The sequence below is a fragment of the Phyllostomus discolor genome, chromosome 1, assembly GCF_004126475.2.
Source record: "Phyllostomus discolor isolate MPI-MPIP mPhyDis1 chromosome 1, mPhyDis1.pri.v3, whole genome shotgun sequence".
In the NCBI taxonomy this organism is placed as follows: domain Eukaryota; kingdom Metazoa; phylum Chordata; class Mammalia; order Chiroptera; family Phyllostomidae; genus Phyllostomus; species Phyllostomus discolor.
The window spans coordinates 65430024-65450170 of NC_040903.2; the positions used below are offsets into that span (position 1 = coordinate 65430024).

Sequence of the window (20147 nt, forward strand, 5' to 3'; positions counted from 1 at the left end):
CCACTCTGTCTGAGCTATAATGCAATCTGAGATGGCTGCTACATGTGCTGGGCTTAGAAGTCCCCAGGCAAAGCTATGCTGTGAATCAAGGCTGCCTGCTGCTACTGCCAGGCCTGGGGCCACTTAGAAACAGGTACAGGTGTTGGGGGCTCACTGAGACTGGCTTTTGCTTCTTCAAGAGGATTTAGGAAGCTGTGAAACATTAGCCAAGACTAGCCATTCATATTGAAAAGCAGCTTGGGTGGACCCATAATTGGGTGGAATGGAGTCTCTGAAAATCTTTAGGGTGAGGCAAATAGTCTGTCTGGAAGAAACCTGTCCCCCAGCTCTCACCTTGATGCCAGACACTTCAGTTTCTCCTTATATGCCACTGATGCATTTCAAGATGCTACTCCAGTCTTGGAGCTCAGAGGGAGTGAATCTGAATAAGTGAGTCCATGTGTGCATTCTTTAATAGAAACTGCTTGGGACTCCAGAAGTTTCTTCCACTTACTCAATCCCTGCTGGATTTTGCAGCCAGAAGTTATGGGGACTTATCTTCCTGGCACTGGAACCCTGGGTTTGGGGACCTGGTGTTGGGCTGGGACTCATTGCTCCCAAGATATCCCTCCTAAATTTTTACCCACCTCATGTGGATGTGGGACCAGCCTGTTTTGTGCCTCCGCCCCTCCTACCAGTCTAGATGGATGTGGTTTCTTTAATTCTATAGTTGTCACGCTTCCATTCAGCTTGATTTCTGACAGTTCTAAGTGATGGTTGTTGTATAGTTCAGTGGTAATTTTGATGTAGTTGTACAAGGCGGCAAACTGTGTTCACCTATGCTGCCATCATGACCAGAAGCCCAACAAATTCTTAATACTGTAGGATGTAAGACTCAGTGCCTAAAAAAGTGGCATAAGCAGTAAAATCTCAGACATTTCTCTTAGCAATATTTTTCTTATATATATCTTCAGGCAATGGAAACAAAAGACAAAATGAATAAATAGGGCTATGTTAACCTAACAAGATTTTGCACAGCAAAGGAAACCATCAACAAAATGAAAAAAACAACCCACTGAATAAGAGAACATATTTGCCAATGATACTTCTGTTAAGGGATTAATAGTCAAAATTTATGAAGAATTCAATCAACTCAATACCAAGAAACAATCCAGTTAAAAGATGGGCAAAGGACCTGAATGAACACTTCTCCAAAGATGGCCAGTAGATGTATAAGAAGATGCTCAATGTCACTAATCATCAGAGAAGGGCAAATTAAAACCACAGTGAGATATCACCTCATATCTCTTAGTACCACTATCATCAATAAATCCACAAATGACAAATGTTGGTGAGGATGTTGAGGACAGAGGAGCCTAGTGCACTTTAGTAGGAATATAGACTGGTACAACCACTCTGGAAAACACTATGGATATTCCTCAAAAATTAAAAATGTAACTGCCTTATGTCCCAAAGATTCTACTTTTGGAGTAAATTGAAGAAACCTAAAACCCTGATTCAAAAGAATATATGCACTGCTAAGTTCATAACAGCCCTATCTATAATAGCTAAGATTTGGAAGCAGCCCAAGTGCCCATCAGTAGATGTGTGGATAAAAAAAAAAACTGTAGACATTCACACAAGGGGATACTACTCAGCCATAAAAAAGAAGGAAATCTTACCTTCCACAACAGTATGTATGGACCTAGATGTTATTATGTTAAGTGAAATAAGGCTGTTAGAGAAGGGCTAATGCCATATGATTTCATTTACATGTGTAGTCTAATGAACAAAATAAACAAGCAAACAAAATAGAAACAGGCTCATAGATAACAGAGAACTGGCAGACAGATGTTGAGGAATGGGGGGTTGGAGGTTGAGTAAAACAGGTGGAGAGATTAAAAAGAAAAAACAAAGCTCATAGATATAGAATCAGCATTGTGATTACCAGAGGAGGGAGGGGGACAGGTAGAAGAGGATAAAGGGAGAATAAATGGTGATGGAAGGAAACTTTATTTTGAGTAGTGAATAGATGATATATTATATAGATGATGTATTATAGAATTGTACACTTCAAACCTATTTAACCAATGTAACTCCAATAAATTCAATAAAATTTATTTTAAAATAAAAATAAAAAGCTGGCATCCAATGGAAAGAGAAATTTGTAAAAGAAATTAATGGGGACTCTTGTAAAAGAAAATAATGGAATATGCCCTTACATTATTGGACAAATGTGGGAATTTATATAGGTGGCCATCCAATACCACCCTGTCAGAAAGACCTTCTGGCTTATTTCACTTAGGATAATATTCTCCAGGTCAGTCAGAGAAAGACAAATACCATATGATTTCACTCATATGTGAAATCTAATGAACAGATTGAACTAATAAGCAAAATAGAGACAGACTCATAGATGGAGAGCAGGATGACAGCTAAGGGCAGGGGGAAGTTAAGGGGTGGAAAGGATTGAGCAGAATAGAAAAAGGACTCATGGACATGGACAACACTGTGATAATTCTGTGGGGTAGGGGGTATAAGGGAACTAAAAGTTAGTGGAAAAATACATAAATTTTAAAATGACCATTTGGTACATCTAGTAAACATGTATGATCTGTCTACTATATCCATGTCTGCTCTGTAATGGAACTTGACCTACAGTACACATAGAGACACTGGAGGACACTGCACCATCTGTCTTCACCTCTCTGTAACCAGATTGGTCTGAGTTCTCTTACTGCTATGAAAAGAGAAAAGAGACACTAGTGGTATTCCCTTTAAATCATCATTTGACAATTTATTGTGGCCTTCTGAACTCATAGGACAGGTACCTAGCATGTAGCAAAATAATGGAAGCTGCTCTCCTGGACACAAACTTGCATCACTTACTGAGTTGGAGTACCAAGACATTGCTGGATACTGGTGTGGAATGTTCCCAGGAAGCCATGGAGAGTGTGCTGTAGGTTTTTCATTATTTTGAAAGCAACAGTGAGCCAACTACTTGGGCCAGTATTATCAGGCATGGAGATGCTACTGAAGTGAGGAGCATCATTCAGAAGATGGTGGATAGTCACATAGCAAAGCACATGGTCTGCTACAGGTTTTAGCTCAGTCACCTGTGGTCAGAGGAGGTCCACTGGCTACACTTGGACATGGGTGTCTCCAGCCTGAGGGAAAAGTATGAGCTAACACACCTGTTGAAGGAGTGCAAATATGAATTGGGAATTAATTATTTGCCAAAAGAATTTCTAAACCAGTTTACTGAAGACTAGCAAACTTCAAATTTCCTCTATCAATAATTGAAAAGTCATTATATATTAGTGATAGTTTACCAAATGGTCCAGGACATTGCTTTGAAATTGGGTGCTGGTGGGGAGGGAAGTATAAATGAGATAGATGGTAATGGGAAAAAATACAGTAGAAAATAAAAAAAGAAGTTGGATTGCAGCAATCATACTGGGAGATGCAGGGCAATACACTAGAGAAGAGGTCTAACTATAAAGTATTAGAAAAACATATTGGTTTGAAGTGATTTTTTCCTAGAAGTTTACTGGATTCTGTCAAGGCCAAAACTAAGAAAACTGATCTAATAAACATTTAGACAGTTTGCCACCCTTAATAGAGAAGAAAGTATTCTGAAATTCTTTGCAGTCCTTTGCTCACTGCAGATTTGATAAGGAATGCTTCAAGTGTGCTCTTGGTTCAAGCTTGATTATTTCAGTGGAGCTGGCATTCAGCCGCAAGGAAGGCATTTGCTACCTAACAGACAAGGGCTGCAATCCCACACATCTGGCCAACTTCAGTCATGTGCAGAGAATTCCATATTCTAACAGTGAAGACAAGGGAAGAAAAGAAATGCTACTACTAAAAATAGCAAGTGCACCTGAGCCTCTGACAGTGATAGTACCGTACCCAACCATTGCCATGAATATGATTGACTTGATAGATGGATATTGCCAGCTAGTGAATAGAGTCACATAGTTTTTTACCATCAGACCCCAGAAAGAAAGCATATGAGCTTTGCCATCAATACCAAAGCTTGTCAACAGGCAAAAGCAAGGTGTTCAGACACACATAGTCTCTGTGTCAGAAACAGATGGCTCTGCTGGGACTACACACAAAGAAGATTCATCATGCCCTCACCCAGGGCCTATGAGATTCAAAGAGAAGGACTAGAGCTTGGATGATGTATTGGAGAAGGCCAATTTGGAGATGTACATCAGGGCATTTACATGAGCCCAAAGAATCCAGCTTTGGTGGTTATAATTAAAACATGTAAAAACTGCATTTTGGACAGCATGAGACAGAGATTCCTTCAAGAAGCCTTAACTATACATCAGTTTGCCCCACTCCTCATATTGTGAAGCTGATTGGCATCATCATTGAGAACCCCATCTGTATCATCATGGATCTATGCCTGTTCTGAGAGCTGAGGTCATTTCTGCAAGTCTGGAAGTATAGGTTGGATCTAGCATCTCTGATCCTGTATTCCTACCAGTTTAGTATAACTCCTGGGTACCTGAAGAGCAAAAGATTTGTGCACAGGGACATTGCTGCTCAGAATGTTCTGGGATCTTTAAATGATTGCATGGAATTAGGAGACATTGGATTATCCCAATATATGGAAGGCAGTGCTTACTACAAAGCTTCTAAAGGAAAATTGTCTATTAAAAGAATGGCTCCAGAATTAATTGATTTTTGACATTTTCCATCAGCTAGTGATATGAGGATGATGGTGTATATATGAGGAAGATACTGATGCATGGTGCGAGGCCTGTTTAAGGAGTGAAGAACAGTGATGATATGTGTTGAATTGGGCATGGGGAAATGTTGTCAATGCCTCCAAATTGTTCTCCTACCCTTTAGAGCCTTATGATGAAATGCTGAGCCTATGACCCAGCAGGCAGCCTAGTTTCACAGAGCTCAAGGCTCAACTCAGCACAATCCTGGAGGAGGAGAAGGTTCAGCATGAAGATCAGATGAATACAAAGTCCAGAAAACAGGTTACAGTGTCTTGGGACACTGGAGGGTCTGAAGAAGCACTATCCAAGGCCAGAAGACCTGATATTCTTAGTCCCAGGTGTAGTGAAGGATTTTATCCTGGCCCATAGCACATGGTACAGACCAATCATTACCAGGTCTCTGGCTACCCAGGTTCACATGGAATCACAGCTATGACTAGCAGCATCTACCCAGAGCGGGCATCTCTTTTGGGCCAAGTAGATTTGTAGAATCACAGACCACAGAAGAAATCAATATGGCAGCCCAATGTGGAGGAATCTGCAGTGCTGGGCCAATCCACCAGCAGAAGGAGATGGAGGAAGACCAGTTCTGGCTGGAGAAAAAGAGGAGAAATTTCTGAAGCCTGATGTGTAGCTCTCTCGAGACAGCAGGGACTGGGAAGACAGGAGTCCCCAAGGCCCAACTGGAAACCAACACATTTATTGGCATGTGGGAAAACCAGACCCTGTAGCTCTTCCAAGTAAGCAATAGCACCTTGAAGCACCTAGGCACCTAGGCAGCCTTGCAGACTCAGCAGCCCAGGAGACAGTTACAACAAGAATGTCAAGCCTCAGCCCCAGGAAATCAGCACCCATGTCAACTGCCAACCTGGACCTTGCAAATGACAGGATATATGACGGGCCTAGTGAAGGCCCTCGTGGAGATGTCTAGTAAGATCCAGCCAGCCCTGACAGATGAGTATGTCCCCATGGTAAAGGAAGTCAGCTTGGCCCTGCAGACATTGTTGGCCACTGTGGATGAGACTGTCCACACGCTGCCAGCCAGCACTCACTAAGAGCTCATCAATGGGATGAAGCTGTCCTGGAGTATGTCATGACCAGCCTCCAGGAGGAGTACAAAAGCAGATGCTGACTGCCAGACAAGTTCTGGCTGTAGATGCCAAAAACTTACTGGATGTTATTGACCAGGTGAGACTAATGATGCTGGGGCAGGGGAGACCAATGAGCCCACACCGAGCCCTGTACACCCCCCTCCAGTGTTTATCTGAGTCCCAACAGCAGCTGGGGACTCCTGTCCTCCTCACCAGCACTGAGAGCACCGCCACTTTAAACTGAAAGCTGGTTGAAAATCTCTCATACTAGTTTAACCACATTTTGATTTGGGTTAATTTTTTGTTTTATTTTTTGAATCATGGTGTTCAGAAATTAAAAGATGGCATTTAAAAGATGGCATTTTTCTGAGAATGAAAGAAGCTTTCAGGGATTACGATGAAGGGATTGTAGGATATGTCCTCACAGAATGGCCAGAACTTGCTGGGAAGCAGAGAGGTTGAGAGGAGGTCCCGGAAAACCCAGAGGGCTGGCCTCTTACCCACCACTGAATAGTGTGCATACTGGAATCTTTGTAGTTGTTAGAACACTCTTCGGTTGCAATATGCTAATGCCACTTTACAAAGAAAGAATATAAAAGTTTTGTATTTAAAGACTTGAGTCATTTCAAAAAAAACTACAATATTTTCATCTTTTGCTATGGTTCTGTGAAGCATTTGGTTGGAGACTAGCTGTAGAACACTGGAAAAACTAAAAACCTCTCTTTTTTTTTCACCAGAATAATGTGACTTTTTTATAGCAATGTTTTTTTGGAAGCAGAAATGCTTTGTACCAGAGCACCTCCAAACTGCATTGAAAAGAGGTTCTGGAACCATTTCTGTTTCCAGTTTTATGTAATTTATAAAAAATGATTAAAGCCATGTTGGCTGTTTTACAGCTACTGGAGTTAACTAACCTTTCACTGAGTCTGTCTTCCCACCTGAGTGTTAGCAAACCAGAGAGATGGGTTTTCTGCTGCCCAGTCACACCATCCCACTATTCTGCTCAATACTTTTGAGAATTATACCCTCCTTTTAGTTTCTTGGGGATATAAAGTATTCTATGGAAGAGTATAATACCTGTACAGTTACTTTAATCTATGAAAAAGGTATTACCAGAAAAAAGGAAAAGAAGAGAAACAAAAAGAGAATTGTTTTCCCTGAGGAGATAAAATAAAACAGCATGTATACTTCATGGGATGATGTAATTGCTCTGTCATTCTATGGCAATTAAGTAGAAATATCTTATAACATGGTTTATCTAATGAGTAGTTCATATTAGATGTGTTTCTTGCATTGTCATCACAGACATGCACAACATTGCCTGACTCAATTATGTCTACTTTAGAGGAGGTATTGGTTTGATGGGATGTTTCGCCATGATTTCAAGTAGAGCTATATGATTATATCCCTTTTAATTCAAATGCTTACTGTTCTGGAACCTCTGGGACACCACAAAGCAGAACCCATAGTAGCAGCTTTCTGTTTTGTAACCTTGTTTCTCATTTCATCTGAATCTCTTGAATAAATAAGCCCTGAACCACTGTGGATTTATAATAAAAAATTTGTCTTCTTTCCTGTTACTTTCAAAGCCAGTTCCATCCCTAAGGATTACGTTATTTGATTTCTCACACATTTTTAGATTAAAATGCACTAGATCTCCCACGAATCTTAGTGCCATGGTTATACCTTGTCCTCTCTGGAATCTTAAATCTCTCCCTCTTCACTGATACCTTCCACATTGTCTTCGCACATGCACAATTTTTCCACTTACCCTAAAAATATTTTGAAGTATCTTCCTCTCCTATTAACCCCTTTTTATGCTTCCCCTTAGTTTTAGTTCTCAAATTCACAATTTCTATTACTACTTATATTTAAAAATTTTATTTATTGATTTGAGGAGGGTAGTGAGGATGAGAGAAAGAGTGAGAGATTTGCTGTTCTACTTATTATTTAAGCATTCATTGTTTGAATCTTACATGTGCCCTGAATGGAATAAAACCCTTAACCTTGGCATATCAGGGTGATGCTCTAACCAACTGAGCTACCTGGCCAGAACACGACTTACATTTTCTCACCATCCATTACATACCAGGTCTTTGTAATTCTGCTTTTATGATGTATAAAATTACCAAAGATACATTTCATGTCAAATTAAGTGACTTTCTTCCTAAAAAGTTACTCTGACTCTGTTTCATTGTGCTCCAGAACAGCCCCCATGTTGTTACTACTTGACTCCTCAAAAATGCAAATTTAATTCTATTATTCCCACAGTGATAAATATCCATGTCTTCTGCTACATAGAGGATTTCACCTCATACACGCAGCCCTCCCCAATCCAAGCTCACCGTTAAAGCCAGATCAAATGGTTTATCATTTTACAGACTTGGTAGGTGTGCTAAATTGTCTTCTTATAAGTGCTGTAACAGTATTCCCATAAAATATATCTCCCAAAGAAATGAACTGGCAAGCCACGAAAAAGACATAGAGGAATTTTAAATGCATATTACTAGAGGAAGAAGCCAATCTGAAAAGCCTATATCCTGTATGATTCCAATCACATGACATGCTGAAAAAGGCACAATGTGGAAACAGGAAAGATCAGTCAGTCATTGCCAGGGGTTTGGAAGAGGGAGAGATGACTAGGCAGAGCACAGAGGATTTTTAGCACAGTGAAAGTATTTTGTCTGATAATGGTAGATACACGTCATCATACATTTGTCAAAACCCACAGCATGTGCAACACCAAGAATAAACCCAGAAGTAAACTGCAGACCTTGGGCAGTAATAATGTGTTGATGTGGGTTTATCTGTTGGAATAGCAGAGCCACTCTGGTGCAGGATATTGACAGTGGGGGAGGTTATATGTGTTTAAGGGGCAGGGGGTGTATGGGGGCTCCACTTTCTGTTCAGTTTTGCTCTGACTGAGACTTTTCTAAAAACTAAAGTGTATTTTAAGTGTTCCCCTAATGCTTCACCCTAGAATATATAATGAAACTGTTTTCCCACAGGGTAGGTGAAAATTGTACTGGTTTGGGTGTTCTCTGTGTGGCTGGCACATTGTTGATATACACTGTGGTGAGAGTGGTTATGAATAAGGCATTCAGATTGTATAAATAAACACTCACATGTAGCACTCCTTTAGGTTCTTGACAGAGGACCTACAGGGACCTACCCACTACTTAGTTTCTTGATATGGGAGATCTTGCTCTGGTCTGACCACCATCTTCCCTCCATTCCATAACAGGGATAATGCATCTGCATTATCCTACAACTTCTAACTGCTGGGATCTTCCTGCTCTGCGATAGAATACCAGCAAGTTGACTGAAGTCACATTCTTTATTGCTACCTTAACCCATGGAAGATTGCATAGGTTTACCCTGGTAAGTAGTGAGGGTGAAGGCTCCTTTGCCCTCAATGACAGTTGTTCCTGCAGTTATCTGTGGCATCTTTGTCTTCACCCCCCTCTCTCCACACTACTCAACAGAATTGGACAGTCATTAGACCCAACTAAGTGGAATGGGAGACAGTTCAGAAAATAGTCAACTTTCTAAGTGGTTTTTCTTGGAGTATGCCTCCTCTGGCTTCAGGGGGAAGAATATCCTCCATCCCTCTTCCTGAAAGCAGTAAGGCCAGGTCATACACTCTTCCAAAGGGGAATTTAGTGGCTCATATAAAACTTCCTGAAGGCAGTGAATGTTAAGACAAGAACCAAAAGCTTTTAGTTTTCAGGAGAGGGACAAGAATGTGCAAGTGGCAACAAGATGAAAGAAAGCGTAAGATATTTATGCCATAGTTAGGATCAAGTCTCACTCCCTCCAAACCTCTAGCCCTGCCCCTGACACAAAGCAGGCATCTTACCAATATATATTGATATCACCCTATAGGAAGGTTCTGGATAACAGGGCTGGTTGTTCCTGTGTCCTAAAGTGTCCATTCAGATAGTTAACTATGATCACAGCATCCCTGATGACACTTTTTGTCGATACCTTCTGTAGTAGGCTGAATCATGGCTCCTCCCCAAGATGTTCACTTTCTAATCTCAGAAACTTGTTAATATGTACCTTATATGGTAAAAAAGGACTCTGTGGATGTGACTAAATTAAGCTTCTTGAGATGGGGAGATTATCTTGGTGGGTCCAATGTAATCACAGAATTTTTTTAAGTGAGACGTAGGAAGGTTAGATGCAGAGAACGTGTGGTGAGCATGAAAGCAGACGTTGAGTGATGCACCTGTGAGCCAAAGCAATAGCATGAGAAGCTGCAAAAAGCAAAACGTGTTTTCCTCTAGAGCTTCCAAGGGGAGCACAGCCCTGCTAGTACTCTGACCCTTACCCACCGAGACTCACATTGGACTTCCATCCTCCAGAACTGTAAGATAATACATTTGTGTTATTATAATTTGTTGCAGCAACCAAAGAAAACCGAAGCGCTTTTCATGCCCTTCACCCCCAAGACGTCTCCTTTATGTTTCAAATGTTTCTTTTTCTTTCCTCTCTTACTTCTTTCACTTTAGGGGTCAATTCTCCCTACAGCTTGCTTCTTTTCTGTCTTAAGAAATATTTAAGCTGATGATTTTATCAATGTGACATTTAAATTCTACAGTTCTTCCCTACATTTCACAATTTTCACAGGCTGCATGGTCCTATTTCTGCCTGCTTGCCTTCTTCACCTGGAACCTCGTTGTTGGCTGGGCTCAATTTTAGTGTTCAGTATTAGCAGACAAAACTGGTAGAGGGGTTTGCTTGTTTTGTTATATCTGGGTTCGTTTTTATTCCAGAGATTCCAGCAAGTGAAACACTTTGTCTAGTGTCTCTTTTGCAATGAAAACTAGACACACATCTCTTTTATCAGCAATAATGAGGAAAAGGAAAGATCTGTCTTTAATATGAGATAAAAATCTGACATGAATCTTCAGAGGATAGCCCTTTCTTTCAAAATCCAAGTGGTCTGAGTCAAAAAATAAATAGATTCAGAATCAAGCTTGTACTAGACAACTCAGTGAAAAAAAAAATAACCTTGTCAGAAGTAGAAGCTTAAGACCAAATTGTATTTTAAATCTCTACTATACTTGTCTTTTCTTGTATTAAGACTTAGAAACTACCTTAGGTACAATATTATTTCTGATGTCTTCATAGCCTTTGTTTTTCTCTTCTAATCAACAAATACAATAATAACAAAGGGAAAATGTTAGAGTTGATGGGAATAAATGTTCTGTCAGTGGAAAGATTGTATCTACAATGTCAACAGATATTACCAAAATCTTCTTAAGTGTCTCCAGTGGGCACTCACCCACTCATTGTTATCCAAAATTGCCTTTGTGTTAGAGCACAGTAAAACATATAATGTTCTTCCTCACTTAAACTGAAATTCTATATCATATGACACATTTTCCTTGATGAATCAATTATTTTAAAGATATATGTAACTAAAAATAACTATGTAACTATACATATATTTTTTTCTTTTGTGTATTGAATTAACAGGGTATCAAAGACATGCAAATAAATGCTTTGGAAATATTCTCTGATTTCTAAAGTAACTCAGATGCCATCTGGGGCCTCCTGCCCTTCAGAAATGTGCTTCAACTTGGCCCAAATCCCAAATCCATAGCCAGTGACAGTCTGGAGCCCTCCCACAATTTTTATAGCATCCTAATTGAACTCTCACTCTCAAGAAAAAGAGGTCATAATACAAAACATAAGGGCTTCTGTCTTCATCTTGCACTGCCCTTGATTATTATTTTTCTTCTTTCTTGCCCTTTCCTTCTCATCCAATCAAAATGTTCCTCTCCTGGCCTCTCGCAGGACAAGCCTGAGCTGCACTGTGATCCAGTATTCAGCATGATAGACTTGTGGAGTCATTTCCTCATAACAAGCACAATACAGTCCTTGAAAGGATCCCAGGAGGACACACTTGATGCCACCTTTTGCACACATACACACACACACACACAATGGTGAATCAGTTATATATCTATCAATTGGGACAGATATTTACCTTTTCGTTTCCTACTGTCCAATTGCTGTTATAAGCAAAAACAGATATCTCAAGCCTCAGCTGTGGCATCTATTGAAGATGACTCACAGTGGTGTGCAGCACCTGGTGGGGATTCAAAAGGCCCAGTCCCACCATGGACTTGCCTAGATTTTCACCTTGATCATGTAGCCTCTCAAAGTCTCAGAACTTCACAAAGTTACTAGGACAGTGAAATTATCTCTTACATGTGGAAATAATCTGAAAAACGCACAGTACTGCACAGGTGTCTGTTGTGATTATTCCTGTGATGTTCATTTAAAGCAACAAATAGGCCATGTGTCACTGAACACAGTTGTAAGAAGACTCACAGTTTGCACTTGATAAGATTCCCAGATTTGGCAACATCTTGGCTGCATGTTTGGCCAGGAAACTGTAAAGATCTGTTTTCTTGGGAAACACTGAAAACTTCCTTCTCTCTTTAGGGCTTAAATTCATGTGCCTGTCCTTCCTGGTTTGGGGTTGTTGTTTTTTTTTAACGAGTCCACCCCCAGTCCAGATGGTGTAAGGAAGCACAGTGGCAGGACAAAATAACAAACAACAGCAATTACATTTTTTTTCTAAATATTCATCCATTTGTATGCAATTCAGGAGACTGGGAAACATTTGAGTACAGCTTCAAGGATAAACAAGATCAGCGAAATATAGGATATCAATGATTCAGATGCAGGGGATAGTGAAGTGACATTTATTTATGCAGGGTTGGAATAAACAGTTATATTTTTGAGTCAGTTCTCCAACTCTTTTCAGCGAAGACCCACAGGAGAAAGGTGAGAGGGTGACAGCAGCTGGATGAGCACTCAACAAGTTGGGAAGAGTGCCAGCCTCCGGAGGAGCAACCACAGTGGGCACAAAGGATGAGGATGGCTGACAAAGAAAGTCCAAAAGCAGTTACTTATTTTTGCCCCCTGATTGTTTCTGCATACATTTAGTAGCTAGACAATCACCTGGATAGTGACAGTCATCTCTGTCCTTTACTTCCCTGTCTCCTGAGGTCATCAGTGACCTCCTAGTTGCAAAACAAAATGGCTTTACCTCCATTTTCTCCTTTTTGTCATTTCTCCCTAATTTTAACACTGACAGCCATTCCTTTGTGACTTTCTCTCCCACTGGCCTCTAGGCCAGGCCTCTCCTGATTGTCTCCCTGTCTCTTACACCTCCTGTTCTGGCACCGCTTTTCAGGCCCATATTACAATGTAGAGGTGGTACTAAGGAATTTGCAATGGTTCTTTTCTTTCTCTCATAACCCTTAGCTAACTAATGGTTTCAGTTATCAGCTCTACTGCTCTCAAGCTCTAGAGCTTCATCTTAATGTTTCCATCCTATTTTGACCAATTTCAACTATATCTGTAACTGGATGTTTTATCTTTAAAATTTAAATTTATCCTCTTCCTGCACCTCCTGCTCCACCTTCTCTGATTTTGTTAATAGTGCTATTTTCCCCAGTCCAGGTGCCTCCCCTCCTCATCCCCCACCCACTTCCTCACCACCCCCTCAACTAAAATTTACACTTTAGTCTCAGGTCTCTCCAATTCTCCCTCCCTCCTCCCTTTCCCTCCCCTCTATCTTTCTCTCTCCCTTCCTCTTCCTGTCTTGCCCATCTTCTCTCATTAGCTAACTAGGTACCAAGAGTTGTCAATTTTACTAGCTCAGGGGACATATCAGTGAAAATATTACTGTATGGAATATCTGAGATTTTCCTGCCTATGTTCTCCTCTAGGACTTTTATGGGGCTGTAACTTATATTTAAGTCTTTCACCCACTTTGAATTTATTTTTGTGTATAGCGTAAGTTGGTGATTAAGTTTCATTTTTTTTTTTTGTATGTAGCTGTCCAGATCTCCTAACATCATTTCTTGAAAAGGCTACTTTTTCACCATCTTATGCTTCTGTACCCTTTGTCAAATATTAATTGACCATAGAGACTTGGGGACATAAAGGAAAGAATAAACAAATGGGACCTCATCAAAATAAAAAGCTTCTGCATTGCTAAAGAAAATAGCAGTAAAATGAAAAGGGAACCAATCATATAGAAAAATATTTTTGCAAGTAATACCTTGGACAAGGGTTTGATCTCCAAAATATATAAAGAACTCACATGACTCCACCCCTGGGTGACAAACAACCCAATTAAAAAATGGGCAAAGAACCTGAACAGATGCTTCTCCAAGGAGGATATACAGAGGGCCTAGAGACATATGAAATGATGCTCAGCATCACTAGCCATCAGAGAGATGCAAAGTAAAACCATAGTGAGATACCACTTTACACTGGTCAGAATGGCCATGATAAACAAATCAACAAACAAGTACTGGAGAGGTTGTAGAGAATAGGGAACCCTAGTGCATTGTTGGTGGGAATGCAGACTGGTGCAGTCACTGTGGAAAACAGTGTGGAATTTACTCAGCAAACTGGAAATCAAACTGCCTTGTGTCCCAGCAATACTACTGCTGGGATTATACCCTAAGAACCCTGAAACACCAATCCAAAGAACCTATACACCCCAATGCTCACAGCAGCACTATTTACAATAGCCAAGTATTGGAAGAAACCTAAGTAACCATCAGTAAATGAGTGGATCAAAAAATTATGATACATTTACACAATGGAATACTATGCAGAAGAAAGAAAGAAGGAGCTCCTACCCTTCACAACAGCATGGATGGAACTAGAGAACATTATGCTAAGTGAAATAAGCCAGGCAGTAAAAGGCAAATATCCTACAATCTCACCTATGGTGGAACCTAATCAACAAAACAAACAAGCAAGCAAAATATAATCAGAGACATTGAAATAAAGAACAGTCTGGCAGTGACCAGAGGGGAGAGGGGAGGGGGATAGTGGGGGAAAGAAGGGGAATGGTCATAAAGGAACATGTGTAAAGGACACATGGACAGAGCCAAAGGGGATAGGTTTGAGGGTGGCAGGTGAGAATAGGAGGGGTGGGGGGGGTGTGGGGATGAAAATGGAGACAGCTGTACTTGAACAATAAAAGAAAAATTTTACTAGCTCAATTTCTTTAGCTGTTTTATCTCTTTATTTGACCTGCCTTCATCTCAGATCAGGTTTACTAATTCTATTTTTTCTTTTTTATTATAAAATATTTTAAACTTAAATAAAATTATATATATAAAGATAAGAAATAGCAGTGAAAATAGCCATGTCTTTCAAATATTAATGTTTTATATTTTAATACACAATACATTGAAAATTGTCCCCTTGTCTTTATAACCATCACTACTATACATTCCCTTCTCTACTCTCTACTTTCTCCAAAGTTACAGCTATTCTGAAATTGGAAAATATCTTTTTCATTCATTTCTATAATATTAATAAACATGATTACATTAATAATATATAGCATTTTTGTGTAGACATTTTAAAATTTTATGAATGGTATACTATATATATCTTCAACTTTTTTTCATCACTTAACATGTTTTTGAGATTAATCTATGATGAGTCATTTATTTTAATTAATGTATCAATTTCACTGAATGATCTTCCCACAATTTACCTATTATTGATTTATCTTTTTAGCAGTTTTTTAATATAATGTGCATTGAATAACACAATTCCTATATACCTGTTAAAATTTCTTTAGGTTATATAGCCAGAAGTAGAATTACTGGGCATGTGTATCTTCAACTTTACTGGAAATTATTGCCAAATTTCTCTGTAAAGTGATTTATCCATCACCACCAACACAAAGAGACCCTACTCCCACATATTCTTGCCAAAACCTGATGCTATCAGTATTTTTAATTTTTGCCAATTTGATGAATGCAAAACTATATCTTATTGTTGCTCCAAATTACTTTTGTGTGAATCCTGGAGAGATTAATCTTTTCAGATATTTATTGTCTATTTAAACTTTCTTTTCCATATATAGGCCATACTTATTACTTCCTTATTTTCATTTTGAAATATTTTATTATTCTTAATTCATTTATAAGATTCCTTAAATATTCTGTATATTTGTATCTTTTGGTTGTATGCAAACACATTTTTATAATTTATCTTATTTTTAAAATGGCAAATGGTATCCTTTGTTCTGTAAAACAATAATAACTTTAGTGAGGCCAGATTTCTAAGTTTTTTTTTTATTTTTAGAGATTTTTGAATCATATTTAAGACATATTTCCCTGTCTCAACATATCCTTCTCTATTTTTTTAGCAACTTTTAATTTTTTGCTGTTCTTTAGCACTGTTTGGTAGTTACAACTTTGTCATATATGTGTATGGGTATGATAGGCCTTGGCATCTAGATATATACACTTTTCTGTTGTACTTTCTTCTTTAAGATTTCTCTATTCTGGAAGCATTGGTAAACCGCTTTCTCTGGTTATCAAATGTAAATTTTATAATTAGCTTGTCAAGTTCCTGAAGCAAACTAGTTAGATTCTTATTGGTACTGAGTTAAGTTTATAAAACATTTCAGTAATAGCTGGCATCTTTACAGTTTTGAAATCTTCACATCTGTGAACATGGCATATTCTTCTGTGTTCATTAACTCTCACAATAATGTTCTGTAGCTTTATGTAATAAAGTATGATGTTTTCACATCATTCATTAGATTTATCCCTATTTGATGTTTTAGATGCTATTGTAAATTATATCATTTTTGTAAATTTATTTTTCAAAATTTATTAGTGATATACAGAAATACAACTAATTCTTATAGCTTAACCTTTACATACTGGCTTTTATAGATTCATTTCTTAATTCTGACAGTTTCTCTTTACGCACAAAAATATAATCTGCAAATAATGGTCTTTCCCATTCTTTTTAATTGTTATAATATCTGTCTCACTTTACAGTACTGGCTAAGATCTCCAGTATAATGTTGAAATGAACTAATAATAACAGATAAATTTTTCTCACTTTGATTTCAACAGGGAGGCTTTCCATAATTCATCATTAAACATGAAGTTTTCTGGTGGTATTATTTGTAGTTATTCTCTTTTGACATAGGAATATTCCTTTTATTCTTGATTTATCAAGAATATTTATCATGAGTAAGTGTTGAAGCTTTTCAAGTGCTTTTTCTTCAGCTATCAAACTGATCGTATTCTCCTTTTGTCAGTTAAGGTGATAAACTAGAATAATTATCAAATGGTAAGACACCTTATATTCCTGAAGTGCGTGCTATTTGGTATTATTGACTTATCTTTATCTGTATCTCTGTATTAAATTTACTAATATTATAGTTCAGATTTTTGCATCTAATTTTATGGCATGGATTAGCCTTTACTTTCATTTTATTGTAATGTCCTTGTCAGATTTTACTATCAAGTTTATTTTGGCTTCATAAAAAAAACAAAAAAGGCAAGTCTTTTTTTCTGTGTTCTGCAAGAGTTTGAGTATGATGACATGTTTTTTTAGTTAAATATATGAAGTAATTCATCTGTAAAACCATCTGGTTTTGGAGTTTCCCTTGTGAAATGGTTTTAAATGATTTAATATATTTAGTATTAAATAACCACTGAAAACTTCTATTTCTTCTCTTTTCCTAGAAATTTTTTTCATTTCATCTAAATTATTAAATTAGTTGACATGAAGTTGTTCACATCTTTCCATTATCTTTCTAATACAATTCCTATCTGGAGAGCTGTCCAGTTTTTCTTTCCTGATATGATAATTTGTGATGTTTTTTTCTTCTTGATATCTTCAAAGAAGTAACTTTAGGTTATGTTCAATTTCTTTACTTTGTTTTTTATTTTTGTGATGTTCACTGTTATTTTATTTTCCTCTTTCTGCTTTCTTTGGGTTTGTTTGTATGGTTTCTTTTTTCCCAGCTTATTAAGAAGAAGCTGAATTAACTCATTTTTTTAGTCTATATTCCTTCTAGGAAATACATTTAAAATTATAAATTCCCCTAGACATATTGATTTCTCTATATCCCACAGTTTGAAAATCTTTTATTTCAAATAGTTTCTAAATTCTATTTTTATTTTTTGGCCTTTAGTTGTTTAGAAGTGTATTGTATAATTTTTATATTTTATTATTATTTTTTATTCTTGTTCTATTATAGTTGTCCCCATTTTTCCCCCATTACTCTCCCCAGTCCTATTGACACCCCACATCCCACATTCAATCCTCACCACACCACACCTTATCTTTGTCCTTGGGTCCTTTATACATGTTCTTTGATTTGACCCTTCCCCTTCTTTCCCCTATTAACTATGTCTCCCATTTAATTACTGTCAGCTTATTCTTTATTTCCATGTTTCTGGTTGTATTTTGCTCACTTGTTTGTTTTGTTGATTAGGTTCCACTATAGGTGAGATTCTAGGATATTTGTCTTTCACTTCCTGGCTTATTTCACTTAGCATGATACTCTCCATTTCCATCCATGCTGTTGTGAGGGGTAGAAGCTCCTTCTTTCTTTCTTCTGCATAGTACTCCATTGTGTAAGTGTACCACTTGTTTTTGATCCACTCATTTACTGATGGTTACTTAGGTTTCTTCCAACACTTGGCTATTGTAAATAGTGCTGCTGTGAGCATTGGGGTGGATAGGTTCTTTTGAGTTGGTGTTTCAGAATTCTTAAGGTATAATCCCAGCAGTAGTATTCCTGGGTCAAAAGGCACTTCCATTTTCAGTTTTCTGAGTAAATTTCATATTGTTTTCCACAGTGACTGCACCAGTTTGCATTCCCACCAACAGTGTACTAGTGTTCCTTTGCACATTTTTTAATTGGATTGGTTGTCTTTCTGGAGTGGAGTCATGTGAGTTCTTTATATAGTTTGGAGATCAAACCCTTGTCTGAGGTGTCATTTGCAAGTATATTTTCCTATATGGTTGGTTCCCTTTTCATTTTGCTGATGTTTTCTTTAGCCCTGCAGAAGCTTTTTATTTTGATAAGGTCCCATTTTTTCATTCTTTCCTTTATATCCCTTCTCTAGGGGACATATCGATGAAAATATTGCTACATGGAATATCTGAAGTTTTCCTGCCTATGTTCTCCTCTAGGAGTTTTATGGTATTGCAACTTATATTTACGTCTTTTATCTATCTTGAGTTTATTTTGGTGTATGCTGAAAGTAGGTGGTCGAGTTTCATTTTTTTTTTTTGCATGGAGCTGTCCAGATTTCCCAACACCATTTGTTGAAGAGGCTATTTTCACTCCATTTTTTTGCTTCTGCACCCTTTGTGGAATATTAATTGACCATAGAGACATGGGGTTATTTCTGGGCTCTCTATTCTGTTCCATTGATCTATGTGTCTGTTCTTATGCCAATACCAGACTGTTTTGATTACTCTGGGCTTGTAATATAGTTTGATATCAGGTATTGTGATCTCTCCTACTTTGTTCTTCTTTCTCAAAATTGCTGAGGCTATTTGGGGTCATTTACTGTTTCATATAAATTTTTGAAATGTTTGTTCTATATCTGTGAAATATGTCATTGGTATTTTAATAGGGACTGTATTGTAAACAGTTTGATTATTCTTAGTTGTTTTGACATCAGTTTCTAGCTTAATTATTCTGTAGTTAAAGAACATGCTATAAATTATTTCATTTAAAAAAATTATTAAGGTTTCCTTTCTGTCCCAGATATGGTCATCTTTGGTATAAATACAAACATACTTGAGAAAAACTATGTTTTCTGTCATGATTTTTGCAGTTTAGTAGTTGTATTGTTCATATTTTTTAGTTTTTATAAACTAAATAATTTTTTATTTGAATTTTATATGTTTATTTAAACTCAATTTTAGATTTTTTTGGAATAGGACAAGCTCTTACTATTTACAGTTTATATTTGAGTTGCACAAGTTATCTTGCCCCCTAGATGTTTTTGTAATTCCTATATTCATTTCCCAATTCAGTCTTGGCTGCCACACTGAGAGAGAAAAATGCAGATACTTTTTTCTTGCATTTATAGGGAAAACTTAGTAACAAACAGTAATTGTTCTAGGTCTGTCAAATAGATGCATTTGAATTTGTTTCTGCTTATTTGGTCAGCTATTGAGAGAGACATGTTATTATCATATCATAATTATGGATTTATAATAGCTCTCCTTTGTGTATAATTGTTTTATTTTTATATTATAAAGTTACCTATTGGGTATATACACATTCAGAAATCTGTTAGCTTCACTGTGGATTGAACATAATTATTATGAAATATTCCTATTTATTTCTAGGTTTGCCTAGCTGTCTATAACAGTTATTACTATGGCTATAAAAATTATCTTTTGTTTAGTGTTTGCATAGATTACATTTTTTTTCATTATTTTCTCCCAATATTTTTATGTTCTATATTTAGGATATGTTTCTTTTAAGAAGCTTATATTCAAT

At 37.5% G+C, this 20147-nt stretch overlaps 3 pseudogenes; all 3 read left to right on the top strand.

Moving 5' to 3' along the window:
- Positions 1–2563: 2563 nt before the first annotated feature.
- On the top strand, positions 2564–3422 carry LOC118496643 (annotated as a pseudogene).
- Positions 3410–4371, top strand: LOC118502263 (annotated as a pseudogene).
- Positions 4372–5236: 865 nt separating this feature from the next.
- LOC114491921 lies at positions 5237–6056 on the top strand (annotated as a pseudogene).
- Positions 6057–20147: the final 14091 nt, after the last annotated feature.